The sequence below is a fragment of the Sceloporus occidentalis genome, unplaced genomic scaffold, assembly GCF_023333645.1.
Source record: "Sceloporus occidentalis isolate IW3139 unplaced genomic scaffold, rSceOcc1.0.p SCAF_1, whole genome shotgun sequence".
In the NCBI taxonomy this organism is placed as follows: Eukaryota; Metazoa; Chordata; class Lepidosauria; order Squamata; family Phrynosomatidae; genus Sceloporus; species Sceloporus occidentalis.
Window position 1 is genome coordinate 50,185,561 of NW_028316981.1, and position 14,855 is coordinate 50,200,415.

Below are 14,855 nucleotides of genomic sequence, written 5' to 3' on the forward strand. Positions count from 1 at the left end.
GGATGTAAATGTTGCAGCATCAGGAATGGAGCAATGCTAACTCCTGCTCCACTGTACCTAGAGGATTAGTATTGGATCAGTTCCTGTGTGAGCAGGTGCCAATTTGATTTTGCCAAGACTACATTTATAATGATTCTTCCCAAAGCCTTTAGGCAACCCGCACCCTGGATAAGCTATAACCCAGCACTGACAATCATTTGGGGGCATTTTATTCCACATTCCCATTTGGTAGACACATTGCATATGTTTTTAGCAGTTCTCTGCTGTTGAGAAATGTGCTTGTAAAATAAAGGAAATCATTTCATGGAGACTTTAGTAGGGAATCTTTTTTAATCATTTGGAAAAGCATTTAGACTTCAGATCTTTGGCCTAGCTTTATTTCTCCATCTTCACATAAATTTTGATCCACATGTCCGGATGTTCTGAGAGGATTGCAGCAGGTTTTGTTCCCTTGCCCTCTCTCCTTCCTGAATCTTCTGCCTGTATATTTCAGCCATTCCTCTTCAAAATCACCTGTGCACAAGTATGAGACTTTCTCTTTTTTATTTCCTAACAGCCAAGGAAATGCTTTGGTACTCCACCTTATGAGTCCACATATTCCAAAGTGTTGTTGGGTCTCCTGTTTATTGAAATGAAGTTTTAGGTACCTACTCAAGTATTGATCTACTGGATTGTATCTATTTAATAATACAGGGAAATAGATACAATCCAGGAGATCCATGACTTGGGTAGGTACCTAGAATTTCATTTCAATAAATAAATTTTGACATTGAATAATAGTATTCATAGAATCATAGAGTTGGAAGAGACCACAAGGGCCATCCAGACCAACCCCCTACCATGCAGGAACTCTCAGTCAAAGCATAATATAACATATTCAGGATACAAATGAGTGTTCTTGGAAAAGTTACTTTTTTATGGCTCATGGCTGGGGATTCTGAAAGCTGTGGTCCAAAAATTAACTTTTCCCATCTCTATCACAGATCAGTGTGACAGCATTGTGGGTGAGAATGGTATCACAACTCAGATGGGGAACTGATGCAGAACTATACATATACAGTCAGTCCTCTATATCCATGGATTCAACCATCCATAGTTTGAAAATATTTTAAGAAAATAAACATTCCAAAAAGAAAACCTTGATTTTGCCATTTGAGATAAGGGACACCGTTTTACTATGCCATTGTATTTAATGTGACCAGAGTATGCATGGATTTTGGTATTCATGTGATGGACAGGTCCTGGAATCAAATGCCAATGGATACTAAGGGCACACTGTATCTCTCATGAAATAATGGCTATCAATTTAGTCTCCACATAACTCAGTTTTCTTCTAAACCAACCTTTTTTTGGGTATCCATGTCGTGGATGGGTCCTGGTTTTTAAGGCCCTACACTTTAATTTCCACCACTATCTGGCAACTTGGCTAGCATAGTATGTACTATCTAGGAATTTAGGATCTACAGACAAAGGATTATTGGCTGTTCCACCAATGCATACAGCTCCATCAAGGCTGTTCTGCATTTGTAGAACAGTCTTCCTTTGCACCTCCAGCTGGAGGAGAATCCCACCCGCTTTCATAAAGGATTGAAGACCTTCCTCTTTGATTAGCTGGATTAAGTTGCTGGATGTGCCAAAGGTGGCCGAGATGGGTAGAGGCTGATAAGGATTTTGTTTTTAATATATTAGTATATTATTTTAGTATTTTATAGTGTTGTGTTTTATCATCTGTTATTGATTATATATGTCTGGTGTTCCACCATTTGGTGAAAAGAGTGTTATAAATAAACATTAGTATTATCATTATCCGTTTGCCTTCTGATTTTCCAGACTAACATGGCTGTGTCTTTGAATTATTCTTTTTTCCTATTGGACTTCATTTGTATTTATTTGTAGTAAGGGTACAATGATTGCTTGTGCAGCAAAATTACCCACTCAGCAACCAGATAGTAAACCTATAACAATACTGTAGTTGGGTTTTGTCCAATTGTTCAGCAGGAGGCTCAAGTCAATTAGTTAATCAATTGAGTTTTGAAATGTAATTAACTTGTATATCATGAACTGAAGATCTCCCAGGATGAAGTGATGCAGTTCCAGGAACACTGCTGTTGCTCCTGCCACCTCCATCACCACCAGAACAACCTTAGTTACAATTATTGCACCAGGCTGGCACTGTCTATGCTATGAATGAAATCACTGTACATTCTTCTATAAGAAGAAATACTTTACAGTGCTCTATAAATAAATGATAATAATAATAATAATAATAATAATAATAATAATAAATTCTATAGTTCAATGTATCAGCCAATTCATCAATTCAGTTGACCTACTAGAGACCAGATGATATATAAATCTCTTTTGAATTGGGGTAATCTATCTGCATTTTACTATTGTATACTGTAAGTGGCTTCTACACTAAACTCCTTGTCTCTTTCCAATGCACATGAAATCTGCCACACATTGTATAGAGACTTTGAGAACAAACAAAAGGCTAGGAAGCAAAGATTGCAAGGAGAGAATAGTGACCAGAAAAGGGCAGTGTGAGCATTATGTAGGAGAGGGAAAATGTAATGTAGTGGTTTAAAACTTTGACTGGACTCAGGAAACTAATTGGGAAGTCCCCTCTGAACCATGAAACACCTCAGATGGTGAATGAGTCCAATCACCCTCTCAGTCTGATCTTCCTCAAGGAGCTGTTCTGAGGAAAAGAAGAATTTTGTTCAAGAATCTAAGAATCAGTATGGGGTTTGTTGTTCAATAAGGCCTAACATACTCATATTATATTACACCTTGATTGTTAAAAAAAAAAAAGTGGGGCAGAGGCCGCAGAGCAACAAGAGCGACAAGAACAACAAGCCATATTATCTGGTGATACCTTACTGATTCCTAGAAAATAACACACTACACAGTTATAGTGCTATTATTTCAGCTGAACTGCTATGGTTGCCTCTTGTGGAATCGTGGGATTTTCAGTTGAGGGGTGGGGGATTTAGAATTCCCAGACAGAGAGCTCTTAGGCCTCACTGAACTACAAAGCCCAGAATTCCACAGGAGACAGCCATAGCAGCTAAAGTGGAATAATGCCACTATAACATTACAGTCACCCCTCCTTTTTCGTGGGGGATCCATTCTGGACACCCCCCCCCCCAACTGTGGAAACAGAAATGCGTGAATATTCAAGCCCGATTGGCTTGAATGGGCTTGTGCACCCCCTGTTTTCCCCTCCTTTTCCTGCTTACATATATGCGAGGAACATGGATCTTGAGTCTGTGGAAATGGAGAGGTGACTTTATAGCATGACATTGATTCCTAGATTCGTGACAGAATTTAAATCACAAATGGCCCAAAGCTTTAATTATCAGTAACACTGGTAGACTTTGAGATCAAAATAATAATAGGTCTTAAAGCAAATGTTGTTTGTAGCTCAACCTCCATCGGCTAAAATTCCTTCCTTTAAACAACTCTGAAGGTACAGAAGACCAATACTTCTTTACACTTGGCCATCCTATGAAGTAAAAATGTGTATAGAGGGTTACCATTTTCATACATACTCATATTATCTTGCAGGGACTGTAGTAGTAGCAGTTATTGGGAAGAAGGGGGCCACTTCCCGGTTCCTGTTTCATGTGAATGCTAGCGTCATGTGAATGATAGGGAATGTCACCTATCCCTACATGCCCTCTGTATCACTGGCAAAATTATCATCATCATCATCATCATCATCATCATCATCATCATCATCTTGCAGTGAAAGAAATTTCCTTAATAATAATAATATTAATAAAAAATTCTTTCTCTGAAAAATAATCAGTGTAGAAGGTTCAGGTTTACTTGGAAGTAAATCCTTTGGATCTGAAGGAGACCCATTTTGGAGGAGTGCAGAAATGATCCGGTTTCCCTTATTTTCCATGCTCCCTAAAATATCACCTCCCTGAATCCAATCCACTCCACTCTCCTTCCCTTTGTAACAATTGCCTTCTCTCAGGCTGCATCCGCACTGGGGAAATAATTGGATTTGACTCCATTTTAACTGTCCTGGCTCAGTGCTATGGAATTCTGGGAACTCTAGTGTCATGAGACATTGAGCCTTCCCTGCCAGAGAGCTCTGGTGCCTCAGCAAACTAATAACATTACTATTATTATTATTATTATTATTATTATTAATTTCTTACCCACATCTCCCCATGCAAGATGGGGTACAACAAAGATGAAAATACAATATCCAGTTCACCCTGTGTATTCATGGATTCTTTATTCACAGATTCAAGCATCCACAGATTGAAAATATTTAAAAAATATATAAATTCCAAAAAGCAAACCTTGATTTTGTGATTTTATATAAAAGACATCATTTTATTATGCCATTGTATTTAACAGGACTTGAGCATCTATAGATTTTGGTACAAAAACCCCAGTGGATACCAAGGGCCCACTGTATAACTAAGCACATAAAACCATTTAAACACATAGGTTAAAATACATAAACATAAGATTAAAACAACAATTACGCATTCAAATCACCCAGACATTAATTTAAAGCATACCAATTTAAAATTAATAGTTTAAGATCTATGGGGTAGGCCTGCCAGAAGAGAGGCTTCTTTTAGCATTTTTAAATTTAAATGTGAAAATGGTAAAGCTCAAGAGAGCTTAAAGTGTTCAACAGTAAACAAAGCAAACCTTTAAACATTTGGTTTTTTCCCCCTTGTAATACAGCAATACAATCATACAGCAATACAATCATATCCTTTTTTTTCAAGTGCAGTGACCAACTTGATATGCACTTTTCGGAGTGTTTTCAGATTACAGATTTGTATAAAGCTATTTGCATAAGAGCTATCAGCATTTCATGTCTGTTGTGGTTAATTTGACATTTTACTTTGTCTTTTTGAGAGAAAAAGAATATATTTTCTTTTTGTTGTGAAGAAAGAGGGTTACTCTGATGGCAGTCCACCTATTTATCTCTTAATGGCTAGTAAAATGTCAGTGTCATCTTGATCCTGCTCTTGTTCCTCAGATGTTATTCTTTTCATCTAGATACACAATGTGCCTGTTATTTCCAGCTTTTACTTATACACCAGCTCTTTAAGAGTTTATCTATAATTGCACACCTCTCTAATTTTTCTGTTTTGATAAGTAAAAGGCCACTATAGCTCCTTCTAACAATAAATAACATTTTCAGACCTATGGTTACACACTGTGCTGGAACTGGAGATGAGTTGGGCAGGTTTCTGAATAGGAACTCATTGGGCCCAAAAGCCTAAGGCCTCATTCACACTGGTGGCATTGCTCTGGAATGAACTGGTCAAATTCAGGGGGCTCCCTCCCGAATCTCTCCGGAAGCAAGTGCTGACTACCAATCAGGGGCATTTTAACACGAATGCCCTCTTGGAGAATTTGTGTTTAAGGTGAAGGTGCCTGGCTGTCAATCAAAGTTAGTTCCGCGATGGTCATAGGTGACGTTTCCAGCACTGATAGGGGCATCAGAAATGTGCTTTCTACCCCTCCCTTTTTTTAAAGGACCAGGCACCACTTGTCAAATTTAAAAACCTCTGGGGTGTGTGTGTGTTGTGGGCATTTGGGTCAGTGTTGTAGATTATGATCTGCCCTTGGCCCCATTTTCAACCCCAAAATGAAAGCTAGTGCCATCTCTGTAGCCTGTATCCTACTCCCTTGGCACCCCAGAATGCCTCATACACAGGTAATAATAATAACAACAACAACAACAACAACAACAACAACAAAATTAATTCCTCACCTCGGAATGCCAGAAAAGGATGCATTTTTTTTGGGCTTTCCCTAGGCTACCCCTGAATTCCTTAGAGACAGTAGCAAAAGCTGTATCAATTTGCCAATTTGCCTAATTGGAAAGAGAAGCATTACATTCGATTTCTAACATTCATTCGCTTTGCAGCAGTCATTCCAAAGGAAAAAATAGGCTACCCCTGAAGCCAGTAGCAAAAGCTGTATCAATTTGCCAAGTTGCAACACTACATTCGAATTCTAAGGGGTCATTCATTCTCATTGCATTCATTCTCATTGCCATTCATTCTCATTGCCATTCATTCTCATTGCCATTCATTCTCATTGCAGCAGTCATTCCAAAGGAAAAAATATGTGCATTTTTTGCCAAAAATAATTTAAAAAAAATAAAATCCAAAGGAAAAAGGTCTCTGCCAGATAGCAGAGGCTTCCCTTGCTGTAGTGCCCTGACTTGCCCTGAATTGACCCTTGCTCCTGCTCACGATCTATCTATATATCTATATATATTTATATATCTTTACCTTCAAACATGTGCATTTTTTGCCAAAAATAATTTTAAAAAATCAAAATCAAAGGGAAATGGTCCCTGATGGATAGCAGAAGCTTTGCCTCTTCTGCCCCCCCCCGACCTGCCCTGAACTGACCCCATCAGTCACCCCCTTTTTGCCTCCTGTCACCCTTTGCCTCCAGATTCCACTTTTTTCTTCAGCTCTTTCCTCCTCCTCCTCCTCCCCCTCCCCTCCGATGAGGGGAGGGAATGCTCTGATCTCTGCCCTCCCTCAGACCTTAATCCCTCCCAGAATTTGCCCCGATCATGATCGAGGGCAAGTTCGTATTTCGCGGAACCCGGGTCTTTTGAGAAAAGACGGATTTTAGCCTGATTCTGGATACCCCGGGGTAAGGGGCATTTCCTTGTGCAAGCCTCGACATGGATTGTGACAGAATCGGGCCCAATATGAACTTCACGTGGAAGAATCTATTTCAAAACCGGTGTAAAAGGTAATGTGAATGGCCCCAAAATAGACCTTAGAGTAGATACAACTTAACCAAAACTATGATTTAACTACGTTCCTATTGATTCAACGGGTGTACTGTAGCTGGACATAAAAACTGGATTTAGCTCAAGAAATAGAGAACAGGTTTTAACAGTGAAAGAAGATGAAGATGAAAATTTCATGTAATGCTATGAAACAATAGTAGGAAACTTGTGGCCTTAGAGAGGGTGTTTGCCAGATCATCAACTATGAAGGATGATGGGATTCATCAGCATCTGTAGAGCCTCAGGTTTGTAATGGATTGACCTGTAGAAATAACAGGTGATTGCTTCATCCACAAATCTCTCTCATTATGTAAGCCTCATATGTAGGGTTGCCATCCCCGAGGACCTCCAAACCGGGAAAAATGTAGGACAATGTTTTAAAATGTAGGACATTTTTAAAAAAATTTCCTGGCCAGGAAATTAAAAAAAAAAGGTCCTACATTTTAAAACATTGTTCAAGGCCTCGCTGGGGCCTCGGAGACAGCGTCTCCCAAGCCCCAGCGAGGCCTTGGAGGACTCTGCGATCGCGAAGCTGCTTACAGGGCCTCGCCGGGGCCTGGGAGACAGTGTCTTCCAAGCCCCGGCGAAGCCTTCCAGGGCTCCGCGATTGCGGAGCCCACTTGCAAGGCTTTGCCAGGGCCTGGGAGACAGTGTCTCCCAAGCCCCTGGCGAAGCCTTCCAGGGCTTCGCGATCGTAGAGCCGCTCCAAGGCTTCGCTGGGGCCTGGGAGACAGTGTCTCCTAAGCCCCCGGCGAAGCCTTCCAGGGCCTCGCTGGGGGGGGGAATCCCGGGGGCGGGGCCAAACCGGGGCGAGACTGTACAGACCCGCCCCAAACCAGGAAAGTCCCGCCCCCAGACGGGATATGGCAAGCCTACTCATATGACTTGTAGTGCAATTCTCTGGCTATCTAGCAAAAGTAGTCTCTGCCATATTCAGTGGGGCTAACTTTCTTGGTATGTTTGTGACTGCAACATGAGCAGATGAATTAGTCAGTTTTAGTTTCTTCCACGTTACTTTTTTTAACTCTCAAGTTCTTTCCATATCAAGTATGAATACATGCATGAATGTTATTTATTTATTTATATGTATCAATAATAAGCTGAAACGCAACTTTCAGTCATTCCTAGGAGAACAAGCACAACACTGCTTGAGCCTCCATGCATTCAGCCTGCATGATTTTCAGACAAATAAACAAGGTTCTGTTTTGTGAAAAAGAGAAATAAAACCACACCATATTACACTTCTACTCCAAAGCTGTACATGGCCTCACCAAACTACCACCCATTGATTTTGAAGGTGGGGACATAAGCACATACCTAAGTTCATAATCAAAGCAATATTTAACTTTGGATTATACTCAGTATTCAGTGGATCACATTTGTGCTTAACATTGTAAACAGATCCTTTCGTTGGTACTGGTGGTCCCATATAATCTTAACAATTTCAATTGCTTTTCTGCCATGCTTATTATTCTGGCTGTTTGATAGCCCTGTTGCAGAGACAAATTTCCATTCTGTCTCTCTCCAGACTAGCCGATTCCGAATTTATTTACAGAGGGCTCCTGTCTCTTGTGTTGACAGTAAAAGTAATGAATTATTCTGCTGGTAAATTAGAAAAACAGCAGTGGCCCTCATTAACAGTTAGGGGGGGGGAAATGAAAAAGATCTTCTAAACTAGAAAAATAACTAGTAAACAGAAACTAGAGATGGAGCCTTATACAATTTGGAAGCATTTGAGCCAATGGGGCTAGTCTGATCTTGGGATGCTGTTTTATAAAAGAGAATTTGCACCATCATTTGAAAATGGTGGTTCTTTTTCTCTCATTTTATGTGGTCTGTTCCCACATGCAGCCAAATCGTATGAACAGTCCAAAAAAATAAAATAAAATAAAATAAACATATTGGCTTAATTCTATTGTTACTCTAGATTAGAGGAGACCTACTGAATCAATGGGATATTGATATCAGCTCACGATTTCAGTGGAATATTGTGTCCACTCATGATTCATCAGCTGATTCAGTGAGACTACTCTAGGTGAGACTAACCAATAGCATTCAGAAAAATCCATCTAAGGCCATAAGATGTACCACATTGTCTAACACTTGGGTACTCATTCACACTACAGAATTATTAGCACCATTATTCCACTTTAACTTCCCTATTTCTGTCCTATGGAACCTATAGGATATAAATAATAAATAAACAAATCCTGGGATTGGCAGTTTAGGGAGGGACATTTAGAGTTCTCAGCCAGAGTGTTCAGTGCCTCTCAAACTACAAACCTGGCCCAGAGACTAGTTTTTGTGGATTAGCTCCAGGAGAAAGAAATGGGTGCAAATTCTCAGGTTTTGGTGGGCTGTGCAAGGGAAAGGGGTGTTTGCAAATCTCCAGTTTTGTAAATAGCTCAGCTTGCTGTAATTTGCAAAGCTTGATTCATCTGTTGCTGCAATTTACACACTGTCCATGGGATCTATGCCCATTTATCAAACCATTTCCTGTATTGCTATGTACTGTATATGTATTATCCTACTTGAGAGTATGTATTTTCCCTGGAAGAAGATTAACCATCCATTATGAAGCCAAGCCCTCCCTCCAGTCCATCTGCCTTGGTCCAGGCCTTGGAGGTAGAGAGGAACTGCTGGACCTCATCCCCTTTCCTTCCACCACTCCCTTCTCCTTTTGTGTCATGTCTTTTTAGATTGTAAGCCCGAGGGCAGGGAACCGTCTAATTAAAAAGATTGTATGTACAGCGCTGTGTAAATTTACAGCGCTTCATAAATAAAGGTTTGTGGGCGGGGCTGGTGTGGCCGGCTGCATGCTGGGTAATGTAGTCCTTTCACTTTTGAAACACGTGGGTAACAAACTTTCCAAGCCGAGTTTGCAAGAACCATGAGTTTTAATTGTAGCTAACACCAACAACTTAATGCAACTTCCCAATTCCCAAGTCCCAAGGCAACAGTCTTTCAAACTCCTTTACTGCTCTGGTTTAGGCTCCGCCTCGACCACCAGGTGATTCTCCCCTCGGGTTGTCCGACCACCTGCATGTTTTTCCAGGGGTTCTCTCTCCACCTTTTCTCTCTCTTGTGGTTGGGGTCCCTGCTCCCAGCGACCCCCTTTGTTATCCCACCACTCACTTACTAAGCCTCCCGTCTCCGGCTTCTTCCAATCCTCCTCCTCCGGAAAAGGGAAGTCTCCTTCCTCTCGGGGCTCCCGCAGATGTAGAGCCTCGTGGGGCCCAGGTGGCCTGGGACTTAGCTTACTTTGCAGGGACACGGGCCGTCTGGCCCTGAGAGGGCTTCGAGTCACCCTGCCTCGCCCTAACTCGACCGTCTCTCCCCGTCCTCCTCTTCCGCGTCTGGTCCCTCTCCCCGGGCGCACCTCTCCCTCTCTCTTTATCCTCCTTCCTGGCTCCTCCTCTCTTTCCTCTAACCCCTCCCCTGGGCTCTTCATCCTTAATTCCTCCACCTGATCGCTCCCTCCTCCCCCAACTCTCCCTTCAGGCACCTCTGCTCTGCTACAAGGTTAATAATAATAATAATAATAATAATAATAATAATAATTTCCTTATTCACTTCCTCATTCGCTCCCAGTTGTTGTGATGTTATGTTAAATGTTCCTTATCCTTTCTCCTGAAGTATGTGAGAAATGATAGTCACCTCATTTCACCTTGATCTGGGAACAGCCCCTTGAACTAAGGTCTGGAGACCATGCCCTATGAGGAGTGACTTAAGGAGCTAAGTACAGTGGACCCTTGTTATACGCTGGGGTTTGGTTCCCAGATCTCCCGTGTATAACAAAATCCGTGTATGCTCAAGTCCCATTAAACATAATGACAAAGCAAAATGGTGTCCCTTATAAAAAATGGAAAATCAAGGTAAATTTATACTTTTTTGGAACATTTTCGAACCGTGTATGCTTGAATCCGTGTATAAAAAATCCGTGTATAAGAAGGGCCGACTGTACTGTATGTTGAGCCTGAGGAAAAGAAGGTTAAGAGGTGATGTGATAGACATATTTAAATATCTGAAGGGATCTCATATTGAGGATAGAACAAACTTGTTTTCTGCTGCTCCAGTGACTAGGACACAGAGCAGTGGTTTCAAACTACATGAAAAGAGACTTCACCTAAATATTAGAAATAAATTCTTGACAGTAAGAGCTGTTTGACAGTGGGATACACTGCCTTGGAGTGTGGTGGAGTCTCTGTCTTTGAAGGTTTTTAAACAGAGGTTGGATGGCCATCTGTTGGGGGGCTTTGATTGTGAGTTCCTGTATGGCAGGGGGTTGGACTGGATGGCCCTTGTGGTCTCTTCCATCTCTATGATTCTATGATTCTATGAGTTCTCTCTTAATTTCCAGATAGGATAATACAGTGTGTGTATGTGTGTGTGTTTGAATTACAGGATATAAGCAACCATGGGTGATACTCAATGGATAATGGAGATGTGGTGGTTTAGCAGTTAAGATGCTGACACTGATGACTGCAAGCTCACAAGGTTGGGAGTTTGAGACCCAAGTGCTGAGTGACAGAGTAAGCTCCCATCCCTAGTCCCAGCGTCTGCCAACCAAGCATTTCAAATGCATGTAAAAGTGCAAGTAGATAAATAAGTACCACTCCAGTGGGAAGGTAACAGCATTTTGTGCATTTATGCTGGCCACATGACCACAGAGTTGTCTTTGACAATGCTGGCTCCCTTGGCTTAGTAACAGAGATGAGCACAGCCCCCTACATTTGGACACAACTAGACAATCACATCAAAGGGGAAACCTTTACCTTTACCTTCAATGCTTAATGGCAGTACCAGGGACTGGGCCTAGGTCTCAGGTTTTAGCCCCATAGGTCTCAGATTTTTCTCCCATAGGAAGGGAAATTTTTAAAGGAATATCAGCATGCTGGGTCTATTCAAATCAAAACTTTTACAAGAAGGATGGATCCATGGTGAAGGATTTTTTAAAAAGAAAAGTTGATCTGGTCAGTTGTGTGAGAATGCCCATCAATGTAAATATACCTGGTTTCTGCTTCAACTCACATTTCAAAGGTTTTCTAGGATTTGTGCCCTGCTATAATCTATATAGAAATAAGAATCACCTTCTTCTTCAACTATGGCATAGCTTAGCATAATTGTTCTATATGCAGAGCAATCCAACAATCATTCTGTGGCTGGTAGAGAATGGAACAGAGATGATCAGACAGGCATCCCGTAGCCAAATTAACATTGATTTCAATTCATCAGGGTCCTTCAGAGATGTCAGTGGGTGATGTCATTGTTCTGCATCTGGCTACAGTGACATAACCAGATGCTTCTCTGATTCCTCCTGCTCTTCACCAGCCACTGAATGGCTATGGGTGGGGTGTTGCAGGGATTAAACAATATGCTGGGATGAGGCTTTTAGTCATTGCAGAGTATGCAAAAGAATATCAACCTCTGCAAAGACCATTGAAAGCATAAGGGGAACTGCTTGCTTATGTCATGAACAGGATGCCAGCCTATTCTTGAACCTCATATATTTAACACCTTGTGTGATTAATTTGTTCTAAAGATGTATTCAGCATCATTGATTTATTGCTTTCACTTCAGTTGCTTGACTGTTTGGCCTCACTGCTGCCAAAAAAAACCCCTTTGCTGTGTGTAATATATACATATAGATGAAGGCTTGGAAGCATACTTTGAAAAAGCAATTAGCTACAGGTTCTGTTCCCAGCTCCAAAAGTTGCGATTAGAACAGGGGTAGGCAACCTTTTTGAGCCGGGGGCCAGGTTGCTGTCCCTCAGACAACTGGGGGGCCGAAGCTAAAAAATAAATAATTAAATAATTTTTTAAAAAATTAAATAAATAAATAAACCGGGACAAATGTAGGACAAAATTTTCAAATGGTGGACACGTTTTTTAAAAAAGTGGAGGACACGCGGAAAAATTTGCTGATTTTTTTTAAAAATGTTAACATAAATGCATGTTTCTGAGGCTTCTATAGACAATTGCCCCTGCGCGAGAGAGGCCAAAGGCCCCGGTGGCAATCGGCGGCAGGACCGGGCTGGGGCCGGTCCCAAGGCCTCGCCGGGCCGCATCCGGCCCACGGGCCGCAGGTTGCCTACCCCTGGATTAGAATGACAGTTTTTAGAATGTAACATTTCACTTTGCAATTTCTCAAAACTAAGTAGTTTTTCACCAAAAGAATGAATGAATGAATGAATGAATGAATAAATAAATAGGAACTATTTAAGTTGAAACTATAAGAAGCAAACACTCCTCAGATCCACCTTGTTGTTTTGATTTGTTGCGTGCCTCCAAGTCATTCTTGACCTATGGTGACCCTAAGCCGAACTTATCCTTGGCAAGTTTCATCAGGGGGTTTGCCATTGCCATCCTCTGAGGCTGAGAGTGTGTAGCTCCCCAAGGGCACCCAGTAGGGATTTTTAATGCTTGAGTGGAGAACTGAACCTTGATCTCCAGAGTCATAGTCCTGTCCAATGCTCAGACCACTATGTTACACTTGCTTACTGTTGTCTCAATGTACACAGCAAAAGTACTTGACAGAGCACAAACCAGCACTTGAGCCATGTGATATTCCTTCTCCATATTTACTGAGGTCATCTCCCCATAGATATTAAAGTAACTAAACAGATACAGTTACATTGCCTATAAAGTGACATCACCCTTCACTATATTACAGTCTCAGTTGTATAGGCATACTTCAATTAACAAAGCCTCTGACAAAGAAGTTTCTTCTCACAAGGTCCTCTTATGGGAGTCACACCCAGGCCCCCCTTTTCTTGTCTTCTTCAAGCTTCCATCTTGCCTAGTTGGAAGTTTTCTTTCACCCTTGGCACTGGGAGGATGGTGAAGAAGGGATGGAGAAAGACAGGCTTTCAGTGTTGGGTTGCTGCAGCGTGTCTGCAGTAAAAATGCATTAAAGCTTGATCTGGGAAAGAATGGGATTCTACTCCAGGGCTGCATCCACACTGCAGAAATAATCTCGTTTGACACTGCTTTAACTGCCATGACTCAGTGCTATGGAATTCTTGGAACTGAAGTTTTGTGAGACCTTTAGCCTTCTCTGTCAGAGAGCTCTGGTGCCACACCAAACTACAGTTCCCAGAATTCCATAGCATGGTGCTATGGCAGTTAAAGTAGTATCAAAATGGATTATTTCTGCAGTACGGATGGCGCTCTGGTGGTCCTGTTGTAGCTGTGTATGTTTATGCATAAAAAGAAGCAAGGTAAACAACTACCTCTAGAATCATTTGCTGAGCATATGTGAAGAATAAAACAGAAGCAAAGGGGGAAAGCAGATCAGCCTGCTTCACTAGGAAACTTATCATTTGGTGTTTTAAATTGGCTCTAGCCTCCTGGACTGCAGCCAGGACATGGGATGGAGGCAGGGATTATTGCACACAAGTAGCTGCTGAATTGCTGGCCGCCATCAGCCTGGGTTCCAGCCGGGTCCTAGCCATGCTCCACCAGCACATTTTAGAAGTCAGAAAGCTTTCTGACTTCTAAAAGGTGCTGCCAGAGTGCAGCTTGGATCTGAGCTGATGGCAGCAGGCGATTTAGCATGCAATAATCCCTGCCTGCATCCTGGGAGGCTGGAGCCAATTTAAATTGTCAAACGATAAGCTCCCAAGTCAACTAGTATATTGAAAAATCATAGCTCTGTAGGTTTAGCCACCAAAATGAAATTGTAAGAAAAGTAGAGACTGATGGGGAAAATAATAATAATAATAATAATAATAATAATAATAATAATAATGCATTTTGGAAGAAACTTTTATGTGGTGTCTAGAACATCAAAAACCTTTTTGTTTACTTATGCAAGGCTTTACCTGCCCCGGTTGTTTCATTCTACATGTGTATAATATTAGTTTTGAATAAAATGTCTGCTGAAACATGTTGAGTTGGTCCGTGTGTGTGTGTGTGTGTGTGTGTGTTGAGTTCTTTTCTTGTTAATTATACCTTTGGTACCAAAGCTTCTATTAAAGAAATAAAGCCCAGGAACACATCTACTTCATTAACTGAGATATAGCTGCATGCAAAGGGATATGGGAGCACT